This window comes from Sus scrofa, chromosome 9, assembly GCF_000003025.6.
Source record: "Sus scrofa isolate TJ Tabasco breed Duroc chromosome 9, Sscrofa11.1, whole genome shotgun sequence".
NCBI lineage: Eukaryota > Metazoa > Chordata > Mammalia > Artiodactyla > Suidae > Sus > Sus scrofa.
In genome coordinates, this window is record NC_010451.4 from 89,089,714 (window position 1) to 89,101,845 (window position 12,132).

The 12,132-nt window shown below is 35.3% G+C and overlaps 1 long non-coding RNA gene across 1 annotated transcript in view; it reads right to left on the bottom strand.

Annotated features, from left to right (window-relative positions):
• The window catches only part of LOC110255482, a 214,209-nt gene extending 202,373 nt beyond the window's left edge, over positions 1–11,836 (bottom strand). Inside the window, exon 1 of the long non-coding RNA XR_002335851.1 lies at positions 11,493–11,836. This is a non-coding gene — a long non-coding RNA (uncharacterized LOC110255482). The remainder of the gene's footprint in view (positions 1–11,492) is intronic.

A 12,132-nucleotide genomic window follows, 5' to 3' on the forward strand; every position in this document is an offset into this window, starting at 1 on the left:
TCTTGGGACAGGATTGTAATTCCATTGAAGGTGAAATGAAACTCATGATGCTAGGTGCTAAAGAACTTACTGTCTCTTCCAAGAAAAACTTGAACTCCTGGCCCTAAAAAACCAATGGGAAGTTTTTCTTCTACTCAAGGCTGTAGTTCAAAGGACAGTCATCTAGATAAATCAAAACCCCAAGCTTCCATCATATGCATGAGTAGAATTGGTTATATGGATGGTATGTAAAACTCAAATTGAGAAATTAGTATAAAAACCAGTTCTAGACTAGTGAGCCCCTATAGCAGAAAAACATCTGTATAGATACAACTCCATGGCTTAAGGCACATGGAAAAAAGATATGAAAAAATATTCCCTTCTGGGGAAGAATTCACAATCACAAAAGACAAAGAAGAAGGAAGAGGAAGAGGGAGTCCTAATAAGAGTGAGATCGAAGTATGAGAGAACTGAAAGAACTGGATATCATAGAAAAAATCTCAAAGTTATATATTATTTTATGTACATTAGAGAGTAAAGGACAAAGTGCATACCATAATGAATCAAAGGATATAGTAAGAGAGACAAGGAATGAGCAGATTTACAGAAACAAGTTGAACTCCCAAAAAGTAACTGATTAGATACAACCAAAGAAAAATTTATAAATTGATAAAGTGGTTAAAAATAACAATAATCAGGTCAAAGATTCATTATTTTTAAAAGCTTGGAGAAAAGGTAGAGAAGGTCCATATATGCAGCAAGAATTTTAGAAGGAGAAAATAACAATAATGGCTATCTTTCAAAAGAACTTTCCAGAATAATAATTACAAAAGTTTTAATAAAGCAGACAAGATAATCTGAAAAGGGTAAATTAAAAAAGATCTATAAACACAGAATCTGAAAAAAACAGATATACATGTATGCATAACTGAATCACTTTGTTTTATACCCAAAACTAACATTGTAAATGAACTATAGCTCAATAAAAAACAAAAAATCTCCACATCTATACCTATGCCCATCATTGTTAAACCTAGTGTATCAAAGACAAATAAAAAGTCCTAAAATCAATCATTTAAAAAGAAAGATCTGAGAGCAGATTCTTTTTTTTTTTTATTAGTAACTGGCTCTTTCCGTTAGCTCATTAAGTGGTAACACATTTTCCTAAAATGTTTAGACCTCCGATCCTAACCTCTGAGTCATGCTTCAGTCCTCTATTTACAACATATCCATGTACAACCATCAGAATAATTCTGCTCATCTATAACTTCCAAATATCTCCTGAATCTGAACACTTTTGACCACATTCAGTGCCTTCTCCCTAACCCAAGACCTCATCATATTTTATCTAGAAGACTAAAAATCACCTTCCAGCTAATCTCCCAGTGTCTGGCCCCTATGATTAAAGCATACTACATACCTACACAAACCACCCAATGGCTTCCAACTCATTCAAAGTAAAATACAAATTATTTTACACAGCAAACAAGATGCTACATGACCTTGCATCCTTATATCTGACTCCTCCCAATCTCCTTGATTAATCACTTGTAGCCATGTATTCCAAGCTCATTCTCACTCTCAAGGCTGTGGTTATGGTTGGTTTCTCTGTCTGAATGATATTCTCCCACATTATAACATACCTTGCTCTCATTATATTTAGATTTATTCTTAAAAATCTCTTCAGAAGTCTTACCTGAACACTTTCTATAACACTTCTTTAAAACTGCTTTTGATGTGACATTACATTATTATTTTTATTAAAGTATAGTTGATTTACAAAGCTGTGCCAATTTCTGCTGTATAGCAAAGTGACCTAATCATAGATTCATCTTTTCACCTTTCATCATGTTCTATCCCAAGAGACTGAATTTAGTTCCCTATGCTATACAACAGGATCTTGTTGCTTATCCTTTCTAAATGTAATAGTTTACATCTACTAACCCCAAACTCCCAATCCATTGCACTTCCTCCCCTGTCCTCATTGGTAACCACTAATTCTATGTCTGTGAGTCTGTTTTGGTTTTGTAGATAGATTCATTTGTGCCATATTTTAGATTCCACATAGGTAATTCATATATTATATTGTCTTTTTCTTTCTGCCTTACTTTACTTAGTACAATAATCTCTAGTTGTATCCCTGTTGCTGCAAATGCCATTATTTCATTCTTTTTTCATGGCTGAGTAGATATCCAAAGCAATACTGAAAAAGAAAAGTGGAACTGGAGGAATCAGGCTTCCTAACTTCAGACTATACTACAAAGCTACAGTAATCTAAACAGTATGGTATGGTCACAAAACAGAAATATAGATCAGTGGGAAAGGATAGAAAGCTTAGGAATAAACCCAAGCATCTGTGGTCAACTGATGTATGACAAAGGAGCTAAGAAAAAACAAGGGAGGAAAGACAGTCTCTTTGATAAACAGTGCTGGGAAAACTGGACAGCTAAATGTAAAAGAATGAAATTAGAACGGTTAATAACATCATACACAAAAATAAACTAAAAATGGATCAAAGACATAAAAGTAAGGACAGATACTATAAAACTTCTAGAGAAAAACAGGTAAATGCTCTTTGACATAAATTGCAGCAATGTCTTATTTGATCCATTTCCTAGAATAATGACAATAAAAACAAAAATAAACAAACAGGACCTAATTAAACTCAAAAGGTTTTGCACAGCAAAGGAAACCATAAACAAAATGAAAAAAAAAAAAAAAACCCAGAATGGGAGAAATTTTTGCAAACAATGCAATCCATGAGGGCTTAATCTCCAAAGTATACAGAAGACCTAAACAAACATTTCTCTAAAGAAGACATACAGATGGCCAACAGGCACATGAAAAGATATTCAATATTACTAATTTTTAGAAAAATCCAAGTCAAAAGTACAATGAGGCACCCTATCACACTGGTCACAATGGCTATTATTAAGTCTATAAATATCAAATCCTGAAGAGGGTGTGGAACAAAGAAAATGTTCCTACATTCTTTGTGGGAATGTAAATTGGTACATCCACTGGAAAACAGTATGGAGGTTCTTCAAAAAACTAAATATAGAACTACTATATGATTCAGCAATCCCACTCCTGGGCATCTATCTGGACAAAACTATAATTCAAAAAGATACATGCAACTCTATGTTCATTGCAGCAATATTCACAATAGCCAAGACATGGAAACAACCTAAATGTCCATTGATAGATGGATTAATATGCTGTGACATTGCATTATAATGTGTTTATATAACACTGTATTTCTTACGGCCCAAAACAGTGCCTGGTATATAGCAGTTCTTCAACAAAATATTCTTTAAATAAAACTCTCATTTCCAGCAAAGAAAAATATTACACATGTGGAATATTTATAAAAATTTGGCCGATATTAGGGCACAAAGGAAACTCAGCCAATTCACAAAATATCTCATAATCATCAGGAAGAAGCAATGTACATGCCCATTTAAACCTTTCAATTATAGAAATCAATAAAATTTCCCATATAAATTATTTTTTCTTTATCCAAACATAATCTATTATAAATCTAACTGATAAAAATATCTGAAAGACTCAGTATGACACTCATTCAGGAAGGAATTACTCAGTATCTACTATTTGCCAAGAGGATTTTTTTTTAATTTGTCTAAAGTGACTGAAGTTGAGTAAGGGACATTACATAAATATATTTCACATGAGATCAAATTTAATGTTGCAAAGTTCATCAAGTAAGAAGACTAGTTTGGATTAAGATGTGACCCTTGATCTGAGATTTCATTGATGGATAAAATTTAACAGATAAAGGTAGGGACAAAGAAGAAAAAAATTCACAGATGGAGAGATTGGTTAAGGGCGAACCTAAGAAACTAAGGAAATTTACATTTTTAAAGAAACAAAGTCATCTGATTTTGTGGAAATGTAGACTGTTAAGTGGTAGAGCTATACTGAAGACAAATTCAGAGAGCTGTAGCAGCTAAGCTAATGACTATAAACCTTAATGGACAGGCGATAAGGAACTATAAAAGTTTTCAAGAGAAAATGAAACAAATCTAAATCATACTTTAGAAAATTCTATTTGGTTGCTGTGCTCAGAAAAGGGCCCATAGAGTTCATCAAATAGATAGGCAAGTTTTTCTAAAGAAGAGTGAGCACTGAAATGTAATGTGCTACTAGAGCAGGAAATCAGCTTTATATAGTTTGTGTACGGGAGTTGGCTACTGTAGAGGTGGGCATAGGTAATGTCACTTATTGGATATAGGCAGAGAAAGTTGTCGTCAAAGCATTCTCTAATCTGAAGAAACAAAATAAAATGAGAAAAAAAAAGAGAAAGAGACACAACGAGAGATGGAGAGGGAATAAATGAGAAAGAAAAGAATTGTGTCATCTATAGATTTTCTGTTTAAAACACAATCCTAGATTCTGATAATCTATGTTATTCATTCCTGCCTACACTTTCACGGCAAAGAAAAAGTTGAGTCCCTCATGATAGTACTAATTCCAACCCATTAGAAGAGCTTGAATGTGCAAAATCTTAGCTTAAAAGTAAATAGCTCCTGGCTTCCATGATTGAGAAGAAAGAAATCTGTTTTCACCCCAATTGGAGGTCACCAAGTGAGATGAATAATGCTCTGCAATCACTGAGCCATGCAGGATATGCTGAGCAATATATTTATGTGCAATCTGTACGACTCCTTAATTAGTTTGAAATATCAAGCTTATCTGAGTTGACATCTAAGCTTTAATATTATCTGATTCAAGCCAAGTATGTGGTTTTGAATTGGCTTTGCAAATAGTATGTTCTTTAGAGTTGCTTATGCAGCAATATTCTGACCTCAGTTGCTACAGGATCTGTCTTAAGAATTCTGACCAGATAATAGTATTTAGCCACAGAGGTAGAATACAAATCTCTGAACAGATCTGTTGAGATAATGTTTCCAGAATATTCTATCTATATGACTTTTAAAATTTCTAAATGCCTTTTCTGGGTTATCATAACAGATTGAATTAATATATGTAATTTAGCTTCCTCCAGAAAACACACATACTCATTTAAGCATTTGCAAAGGAAAGTTTTAAAAAGTAAAAATTTACAAGGATGAGGTATAAACAGCAGATGGGCCTGTGCTGACAATGGCTACTATATAAGGCTGGGATGAGAGCCAGTGGGATATAAAATCCAGCTCTTCACTCTACCCTCATCAAGGAAGACCTGTGTCCTTTTAGAGAAAACACTTTTCTGATTCACAAGAATAACTGGCTTAGCACATTCAAAGAAGGCCAAAATTAAAGCTGGCAGTAAGGAAAACAAAGAACCAACATAATTTGTATTTCAAGAAGCACAGTGACAGCAGCAGTAAGTGTGAAAATGGGTAATGACTCAAGGGACTACAGTGAATACTGTCTGTGAAGTTGAGTCCCTCTCAACACCACACCTCAGGGGAACTGACGTATATCCCCAGCAAAAGTCTGGAGGTTTAGTCTCTGGCCCAGGAGAAAAAGAACGTCTCTGTATTGGGAGCCCTAGGAAGACTTCCGAGGATATATTTCTGGAACATGAAGATTAAGTGACCACTGACATTCTCAGCATTGAAGGCAGAAACATCCCCAGGCCTTCCTCTTCAGTTGGCTGCCAAAATTGCAGACACAGAACCCTGAACAATCTCACTGTCTCAACATGTTGACCCTAGAGGTTTCTCAGGAACAACCCATTCAGATAAACTTAGAGGGCAACTTAAATCAAATGGGAATTCCAGTCAATTTTATGTCTCGCACTCTAATCCATGAGCACAATGCCAAGTCTTGACTGACCTTTCAGAGAAGAGATACATTTAAAGTGGAGTATGGTGGTTTAAGCAATCAAAAGGGGGACAAAAACAATTTGGAAAAAACAGTGACAAGAAAACTTTGATATTGTTCACATATGAAACCATATGGAAAAGATATGAAAAGTTATTACTTAAATTAATTCAGGTTGCTTTAATAAAAGAGACAAGTAAGAATTCTTAAGAATTAGTATGAGTATAGAAATGAAAAAGTCAATAGGTGTATATTTGGAAGACAACGTCAGGAATTGTTCCAGAAGGTATAGCAAAAAGACAAAGAAATGGTAAAAAAAATCAAAGTCAGAATACCAGACAAGGCAGTCCAACATCCAACAGTTATTTCACATACTCTCATTCCTACACCTCTTTTACTGATGACATGAAATGACATATATTTCCTTTCAAAGAATACTTGAAAGATATATGTTGTTTTGGATAGCAATAATCAGAGTTTGGAAGATCATCAGTCCAATGAGCTATTCACTAAGGTCAATACTTATCTTATACATACACCCTAAATTATTGTAAACACACCACATCCTTTAAAAAAACAAAACCATCCACACTGCAAATGATCACCTAATCACATATACCTCCCTCATAAGCAGATTGCTCCCTGAGAGCAGGGGCCATATCTCTCTGATTCACTGGTGTGTCCCCACATGTAAGTTTGCATCTATCAGCACATAGTGGAACACCTACTAAAATTTTAATGAATAAACGTAGAGTGAATTCCCATAAACTTTTATGTAGTAAAGGGGCATGTTTTTCTCTAATACATAGAAGCTGAAGGTGACTCAACTTTAGCAGCTGTGGTTAATTAAATAATTATTGTTTCCCTCACTTAATGGCTCTGGTGAGGTCATGGCAATGTAGTCACAAAGATAAACACCAACCAGCTTTGCAGAATTTCCTTCTACAAATTCTCCAACTCTCAATTTCCTCTATTAAATGAATGCCTTCAGTGTTGAAGAATGTGAGCATGCCATCTGTCAGTCTCTAATGTGAGACTGTTCTAGCACTGATGAGGCCTTGAAGTTCCTTTGATTACTTAGTTACTGTATATTAAAATAATCAAGGGAATCCTGAGGTCTACAACCAATTCTTGCATTGACACTAGGAATAAAATACTATGGAAATATGCTAACCCCAGAAGGCACAGGAAATCCTCCTTAATGGAGCTGACACCTGATCTCGCTCTAGTTTTCCTTCCCTGCTTCTAGTGGGTCCAACAGCATCAACATGGGAAGCTTACTTTACTAGCATGGATTCCCATATAACATTGCCTCAAATCAAGGAACCCATTTTATAGTATAGAAGTCACAAAACTGGGTACACAACCAAAGATTCTACCAGTGTTACTAACTCTTTCTAAACTATCAATTGTAAGTGGGTATAATTTGATGGCATCTCACTTCAGTTATATCCCCAAGTGGCTCACTTCCTGCCCCCATGCTTCTCTACCACCACCATGTGGGATGTATTTGACTTGCTGGGCCATTCTGGTGCATCCACAAATCAGGAAAGGCAAGGCAATTTAAACCCTATGAGAGAATACTTGACTGCTAATGGGATAGAGCTAGAGAATAAACACCTTTTATTCCTTAGGCAGACAATTTTGAGGAGCATTATACATAGGACCTTAAAAGGGCCATAGTATAGTGAAATTTCAGTTGTCCAGAGATGTGATCAGCTCAGTAACATGCTCTTGGAATGGATTTTCCTCCTTCATGTCTCGCTCTTTCCACCCACCCCCTTCAGTTCCTTGGACTCTATGAGCAAAACGAACTCCTTCAGGCAAGCCATTTTCTCCTGCTATGCTTTTTGAGGTACCTAAGACATTAGGACCCCCTGATAAATATAGCAATTGACCATAAACCTAAAGTGTTCCAGATAATTACAATTCTTTAAAAAGGAAAAATACATTCTCCTTAGAAATAATAAATTCAAAATAAAAGCAGAGGTTGTTACCTTACTTGTTCTCTATTGATGGTCAAACCGATAATTTTTAGAAGTAAAATAGTTATTTTTTCAGGGAAATTATTAACTGATACACATTTCTAAACAATTTAGCTGATTTTCATTTCTATGCTAATTCTAACCATTTTCCCAGTAGTATTATAAATGCTAAGTTCCATAGAAACATGTTTTTGACAGAAATACCTAAAATTTAACAAGTAAACAAATATGACCAAAGCAGAAATAATGGTGAAAATGGTGCACTAGTTAAAAATGCTAAAATTAATTTTTTTTCACATATTCACTTTTTATCTAATGGCACAGTGTCTGTTTTTTTAGGAGTCTAAATAGGAAATGTTAAACTTCCAATTTATATCATATTTGCAGAGTCCTTCCTTATAACTGAAAAATAAATGGCAGTAATTTTTGCTTTGCCATTCTTAAATATTCCACAACAAAATAAAAGAACTATGACCATAAGTTAATAAGTCCCCCATAGGATATTTTTTTCTGTCTAAATTCCATATGGACTAAAAGTTGAAAAGATTATTTCTTCATATGTGATATAAAACAGGAAAAACATGTTTTCAATTGTGAATTATTAAAAATAAAAAAGTGAAAGACAAACAAGGAATCTCATCACACATATTCAATTTGATTTTTCATGTACTTATCACTTGCTACAAAAACAGATTCAGTATGTTCAACCTGAATGACGGTAGGCAGAGTTCTGAGAAGGCACCTAAGATTGCCACCCTCTAGTGTACACTCCTAGTATAACACTCCAGTCCCCTAAGTGTGGGAGGCACCGAATACCATGCAATTCCATTATCTGATTGACAAGATAACACAACAAAATAATTATGCTTTGTCATAAAAGTGAAGGGACTTTTCAGATCAGGTAAGGTCCCAACTTAATTACTTTGAGGTGATCAAAAGAGAGACTACCCTGGGTGAACCAGACCTAAGCAAGAGAGCCTTTAAAAGAGACCCTCTCCCTTCTGAAGGAAGAAATTCAGAGTGAGAAAGATTTTTCATTGCAGCTTCAAAGAAACCAGCTTCTGTGTTGAGTAAGAGAGGATGGATGCAACCATGTGGCAAGGACCTCAGAGCAGTCTATAGTTGCTATAAGAAGTTCCCTGGCAATAGCTAGCAAGGAGGGAGGGCTTCAACATATACCTGCAAGGAAACAAAATCTGTGGGTAATATGAATGAGCTTGGAAAAGGACCCCAAGCTCCAGATAAGAAGGCAACCTGGCTGAGACCTTGAACGCAATTCTGTGAGACCATAGAAGAGAACTCAGCCACTCTGTGCACAGACTTCTGAAGTTCAAAATATGTGAGATAATATATCGATGTTGTTTTAAGTTACTAAATTTCTGATAAATTGTTACATAGCAGTAGAAAACTAATATACTGATAAACTTGCATAAAATATCCTTTTTTTTCCAGGTAAATTTCAGCATGTAGGTTCTAAATTAAGAAACACTACTGTCTTGAGTCTGGAAAAAAAATTTTTTTTCATAGTCTTTGTAGTCTCTTAAAAGTAAACAGTCTAAAACAAACTGATGTTAATTATTTTATAAAACTAGGAGGCAAGATGAAAAATGTTCAATGTCACTTTGAAAATTTGTTTAAAATCAAATATATGAAATGATATGTAATGATGAGTTTACTGTCCCTCTTTCAGGAATAACTTTTCTTGTGTATAATTTTGATTTTAAAATCAAATGGTGGTGTTAGCATTAAACATTATAGCATTTAATACCCATTATAGGCATTCAATACCCATTATAGAAAGAAAAATTGAGAATGCTAAATAAATGAATACAACCAGTTAAAACATAATTCAAAAAACACAATTAAGAAAAAATGAAGTAACATTTTTAAGCACTAGTCATTTTCTTGCCCCTGTGCCACTTGCCAGAGCTAAAATTCTTACCCTTGCCATTCTAAATGGAAAGCTTACTATCACATTTGGTTTAAATTCAAATACTTTGTTTTTCATTTACCCACAATGTTTAAATCACCACATACTATGGACTACAACATCCAGATATATAGTATTTTATGGGACAACAGGAGAGCAAAGACAATGGCAGTATTTTGTAAGATAAACGATGGAACATCAAGGTGAAGAGATGTTTATTGGCTTATGCAGATTCCCTTATCAGATGGTTCCAAAATGTTTTGAAGGGACGGGACCCATTGTTCTGACATTTTAAGTGCCTGAGAAAATTCTCAAAATCTCATGAATTTTGAAGATAATCTCAGAGTTTGAGAAATACGGTCTAAAATAACTAGGGTAAACACCCCATTTGTCAATCTCCACTGCACAAAAGTTAGTGTAAACCACCTTTATGTGGGTGATTACTGTCTCAAAGTGGACATTATGAGCTGAGATCCCCCCACCTTCTTCTTCCTCCTAATCAGGTGAGATCCCCCCCACCCCCACACCGTGTTGCTAACTATACTTCATGATCCTTTTATTCCCCAGTCTTTTTTTTAATTATTTTGCAGAAAAGGACACTTTTGAGAGTCAAAGAGGACCTTATTTGTAATTTTACTGGGATTATCTCAAACAAACAAAAGATAACCACTGTTCCTATTCATTTTATTCTCACTCTTATTAAACATATTCTCTATTACCATTAAGTACTGCTCCTTGCCTATTTTCCTAGCTTATTGTTTAATGCTTTTCTTGTCTCTCTATTCAGTCTGCACCTCCATGCAGAACGAAATCAATCATACTTTCATCAATACTCTATGACCTTCTAACTTCCTGACCCACCCTGTTCATCCTCAACCCTGAGATAATCTACAATTTGTTTTGTATTATGCTCAAAATTCTTAGTCCAAAGTTACTGGCTACTAATGAACAAGAGACATGAGTATAGATTGAGAATTTTTAAAGGCTCATCCCATTCACTTTCACCTTAGTCTTTTCCCCCTTCAAAAGCAATTTAGTATTCCACCAGTTATTTTATTTTATATTTTTCTTTTCTTGTGGCTGCACCTGTGGCATATAGAAATTCCTGGGCCAGGGATTGAATCTAAGCCACATTTGATGCCTACACCACAGCTGTGACAACTACGGATCCTTTAACCTGCTGTCAGCCAGGCAGGAAACCCATACCTCTGAAGGGACCAGAGCTTCTGCAGTCAGATTTTTAACCCACTTTGTGACAGCAGGAACTCCCCACAGCTGTTATTTTAGATTACCCCCATTCTACTCACATCCAGAAATCCACCCTTTTTGTTTTCATACTGAGTAGATCTTTCTCAGGTGATTCCTACAAGTACTCTCCCAGTATAGCACTGACTTGCTTTAAGGTTATTCATATGGTTATAAGATATGCTCCTTGTTGCAAAAGAAAAATTATAAAGATATCACAAAAAATGAAAATTTCCTCTATTAAATATTTCCTATTCCATTTTCTTGAAGTCATCAATGTTAACATTTCTCAACATCCTATGACTTCTACATCTTGCTTCTTACCAAAAAAAATTACTATATTCATTTGGAGGTTAATTTTAACCAACCAGAATCACATTACAAATAGCATTCAACCTAATTTTCACTTAAGATCTCTTTCTCTCAAAAATATTATATGAATAATGTTGGGCTACACCTCATAGGCCTGCAAGCCTTATACTTGCACCCTGCTTCAAGACTGAAGAAAGAGCCCCAGGTTAGTGACAGAGACGTCAATCGTTTAAGGAATGAGGGGAACTTACCTGCCTGAAGCAATATCCTGGAGCCGGTGCTGTAGATGACTGGAGAGCAGGACTAGGCAAGGCTGAAGTCTTCACCGGAGGGAAGGGGAGGTTACTACTTTCGGCGCAATGGACGTCAGGTTGGCTCATTAATTACCAAGGAAACTAGCAAGGGGCACGCCCCTCACCACTCCTTTGATAAGCTATCAGGTGGAGGTGATCTGCTCTAAAGATTTGAAAAATCTGTATGTCTTCTTTGGAGAAATGTCTTTTTAGGACTTCTGCCCATTTTTCAATTGGGTTGTTTGTTTTTTGCTATTGAGTTGTATGAGTTGTTTGCATATTTTGGAGATTAAGCTCTTATTGTTTGAAAAAATGTTCAGCACTGCTAGTTATTAGAAAAATACAAATCAAAATTTCAGTGAGGTATCACCTCTAACCCGTCAGAATGGCTATCATTAATTCTACATATAAGAAATTCTGGAGGGGGTGAGGAGAAAAGGGAACCCTCCTACACTGTGGTAGGAATGTAGATTGCTACAACCACTATGGAAAACAGTATGGAGGCACCTCAGAAAACTAAATATAGAACTACCATATGATTCAACAATCCTACTTCTGGGCATACATCCAGACAAAACTTTCATTCAAAAAGATACAT